Source organism: Carlito syrichta, unplaced genomic scaffold (assembly GCF_000164805.1).
Source record: "Carlito syrichta isolate Samal-C Ts95f unplaced genomic scaffold, Tarsius_syrichta-2.0.1 Scaffold312152, whole genome shotgun sequence".
Lineage (NCBI taxonomy): Eukaryota > Metazoa > Chordata > Mammalia > Primates > Tarsiidae > Carlito > Carlito syrichta.
Genome location: NW_007256248.1, coordinates 261,012 through 265,489, shown reverse-complemented (window position 1 = coordinate 265,489; position 4,478 = coordinate 261,012).

Genomic DNA, 4,478 nt, shown 5'->3' with positions numbered 1-4,478 from the left:
TGGTGAGACCTTGTGTCCATAATAAATCAAAAAATCAGCTGGGCGTGGTGGCACATGCCTGTAGTTCTGGCTACTTGGAAGGCTGATGTGGAAGGATCACCTGAGCCCAGCAATTCGAGGCTGTGGTGGCCGTGAGCATGCCACTGCATTCTAGCCTGGGTGACAGAGTGAGACTCCAACTCAAAAAAAAAAGATTAAAAAAAACCAGGTGTTTGAAGGAAGGAATGGGAACAAAGCAGCTAAAAGCAATTTTCAGGAAAGATGACAGGGAGGCTCAATGACTCATTCTCCGCCCAACTCTGAGTTTTTAAAACACTGGTCTTATGTGACAGAAGAATATATGCAGGGCTCTATTAAACATTAGCAGGGTTAAGAGGGGCTGAGTTGTCTATGAGCCCAATCCAAGTATAAACAAGGCTGTGTTGAGAACTACATTCATTCTGTTCTGTACTCAACCCAAGCGACCCAGTCTCTGAACTGCAGATTCATAAATCCTGATTTGAATATGAAAGACTAGCAGGAAAGAGGAGGGAGATCTTCCTACAAGAGTGGCTATCAAGGAAATAGAGACATCTATCCGTACAGTTGGTTCTGGTGATAGGTTCAAAGCTTCTTATTTTCCCATCTACCCCTGGGAAGTCATGCTTTTAAAATGTATGGGATTTACCTTGACAAACAAAGCTTATGAGAGGATATGGGAGTCTGGTTTCTGCCAGCCCAGATTGCCTTTCAACAGGGATTCTGTAATGTTACCAGCCTGAGAAAGAACGACGGATGTAACGTGTGGTAGTACATTTCCATTCCCTTATGTAGAAAAAGGAGAAGAGAAAATTGGCTAAATCAGTCCTGCTTGATTCTGCTCACATTTCTACTGCCAAGAGTAGCACGGTTACTCACCAACAGGCACTAGAAACACCCACACACTCTCAAACATGTACAGTCAGGCATTCATTAGACTTTAGCTTAATATGTTCACCATTTTCAATAATCTGGGCCCCTTGTTAAAATATTCAGTGGCACTAGAATTGGGCTCACCTCAACAGCAGAATTTTATGTGCGGTCCTAAATCAGCTGTGAATCACAAGTAGTTATAGTTCATCCAAGACAAAGTTTCAAAACCTTTTCTCCCCACATCTTCTGGGGTTAGGTGATATGGCATCTATGAGGGTCCTAGCAGACCACTGTAAGGATAGGAGGGAATACACAATAAACAAAGAAGAAAGAAAAGAAGACAGGAATAAAAAGTGAAAAGGAAAGAGGAGAAAGGAAAGGGAGAAAGACTAAAAGTCATCAAACATTTTAAAGAATAAATGTGAATAATTTTATTTATTATAGCACTAAATTGTCATAGGTTATATTTACTTAGGATCCTCGACTCTTTGCCAGACACAGTTCTAAGTGTTTTACATACATTATTGGATTCATTCAGTGCATATTCACTGCACACCTCCTGTGTGCAGGTACCTTTTTTTTTTTTTAAGAGATGAGGTCAGTCATAGTGGCTCACATCTATAATCCCAGCACTTTGGGGGACCAAGGCAGGAGGACTGCTTGAGCCCAGGACTTTGAAACCAGTCTAGAAGCTGGGCTCGGTGGCTCAGCCTGTAATCCTGCGCCTTCGGGAGGCTGAGGTGAGTGGATTGCCTGAGCCCGCGGGTTCGAGACCCGCTTGGGCAGCGAGACCTCATCTCTACAATAAATCAAAAAATCAGCTGGGCGTGGTAGCGCACACCTGAAATTCTGGCTACTCGGAAGGCTGAGGCGGAAGATTGCCGGAGCCCAGCAGGTCGAGGCTGCGGTGGCCGGGAGCGGCCACTGCACTCCAGTCTGGGTGACAATGAGACTCCAACTCAAAAAAAAAAAAAAAAGGACAAGTCTCTGTCCCTGCCTCAAACCCTTCAGCATAAAGGCTTGGAGGGTCTGATCATAACAGATTTAGTGAAAAGTCTGAAGCATAAATATGTTTGAAGAAATATGCTTCCATCCGATTTCAAATGTAGATGGCAATTCAAAGTACTAACAAAGTCTGAGTAGACACCCATCAATATTCTATTTTAATAGCAATTGGGCATATTTGTAATAAGCTCTGTTTATCTGCACATATAATTCTTGTTTCTCCCAGCAATGCCAGCAAAAGGGAGGGAAAAACCAGTGGCTTAAGAAATGAGGGCCCAGGTATCTGACTGAATCCCTCGCCAGCATTAATGATAATACTAACACAATTTATTGAGAACTTACTATTTGATACATAATCAACTATCCCCAAATGTAGTGACTGAACAATAATGATGCATTGCTTCTTGGCATCCTCGGGGTTGACAGGTGAGCTCTTCTGGTATCACCTAGGGTTACTCATGTGACTGCAGTCAGATGGTGGGCCTGACTAGAACACTGGCTCCCTCATGCTTCTTCCTCCGTGTGCTCTCTCGGCACACAAGAATCTAGACCAGGCTTCCTTATCTCAAAACAAGAGTAGTCCAATGAGAGGAAAAACAGAAGCTCTTATGACCTAGACTTAGAAATGGCCAATGAATATCTGCCACATTCCACAGGTCCAAGCAAGTAATAAATCTAGCCTAGGCTGAGCATGGTGGCTCATGCCTGTAATCCCAGCACTTTGGGAGGCTGAGGCATGAGGATTGCTTGAGCCCAGGAGTTCGAGATCAGCTTGGGCAATATATTTTCATCTCTGTAAAAAATAAATAAATAAGTAAATAAATGTTTTTTAAAAGACTAAGGAGCGACAAAATTAAAAAAAAAAAAAAAAAAAGCAAGCCAGCCAGACACGGTGGCTCAAGCCTATAATCCCAGCACTTTAGCAGGCCAAGGCAAGAGGATTGCCTGAGCCTACAGGTTCGAGACCAGCCTGAGCAACATGGTGAGACCTCGTCTCTACAATAAATCAAAAAATTAGCTAGGCATGATAGCGCATGCCTGTAGTTCCAGCTACTTGGAAGGCTAAGGCAGAAGGATAGACGGTGCCCAGCAGGTCAATGCTGGGGTGGCCATGAGCGTGCCACTGCACTCCAGCCTGGGCGACAAGTGAGACACCAACTCAAAAAGAAAAACCCAGCCCAGATTTTACCACTTGTCAAAAGAAGTAATGGTACTTACAACTATAACAATTGTTGAAAACACCTTTGCAGGCAATCTACCTAGTTTGCCATGTGCCAGAAACTTTATCTCAGTGAATCTTCACAGCAACTTCTAAGATGGTCATTATTCTATCCCTGTTTTCCAGGTAAGGAAAACTAGTTCTCAAAAGACTAAATATCCTCCTTCAAGTTGGTGGCTGGTCTAGGACCAATCTTAATCGCTTAGAGTTGCAATTTACAGTCATCTCTCAATATGAAGGTCAGCACAGTTAGAGGGGTCGAACCTCATGTTCTCTCGTTCCTGAGAAAAGTAGGAAAGCATAGTACAGTCATGGACCCAAAATAGTGGATATGTGGTCAATGAAGGACCACATATCCACTGCATATATGAAGGTGACACCATGGTATTGTAATAAGGTATTTCTATTGTACCTTTTTTATATTTAAATACACAAATAATTACCATTGTGTGACAATGGCCTACAGTATCCAGTACTGTAGCGTGCTGTACAGACATGTAGCCTAGGAGTAATAGACTATACCAGATAGCCTAAGTGTTGTCAAATTAAGGCCCCAGTTAACAGACACCGTGGACTCCCTGCGGCTCAGACCAAGAGGCTACGCAGAGTGAGGGAACAATCACACTCTGTGTCCTTAGAAAGTGTTGCAAAACCCGTTTTTCTGCAACTAAGTGAAAGAACAGAGACTGGAAACAACTGCCGGGAATTCCCCAACTGACCACCAAGAGCCCACCAGATGCTGACTGACCTACTATCTGAAATCAGCCAATTAAGAACACCTGGTGATTTAAGGCCATCTAATCAAGACTCTGTTCCTTACTCCCCTGACTACCCTCCCCTGCCTTGTGGTTTTTGCTTTTATATTCGCTACTTCTCTACCTCCCTGGGAGTATGCCTCCGTTTTACACCTGAAGCTGCCTCTCTCCAATCCACAGATTTTTTTTTTTTTGAGTTGTAGTCTCACTCTGTCGCCCAGACTGGAGTGTAGTGGCACGTTCCCGGCCACCGCAGCCTTGACCTGCTGGGCTCCCGCAATCCTTCCGCCTCAGCCTTCCAAGTAGCCGGAAATACAGACACACGCTACCACACCTGGCTAATTTTTGATTTATTGTGGAGACGAGACCTCACCAAGTTGCCCGAATGGGTCTCGAACCCTCAGGTTCAGGCAATCCACTCGCCTCGGCCTCCCAAAATGCTGGGATTACAGGCTGAGCCACTGAGCCTGGCCAAAAAAAAAAAAATTTTTTTTTTTTTAGAAAAATAAAATGTTAAAAATTATAGCCGGGCTCGGTGGCTCAGCCTGTAATTCTGCACCTTGGGAGGCTGAGGTGAGTGGATTGCCTGAGCCCGTGGGTTTGAGACC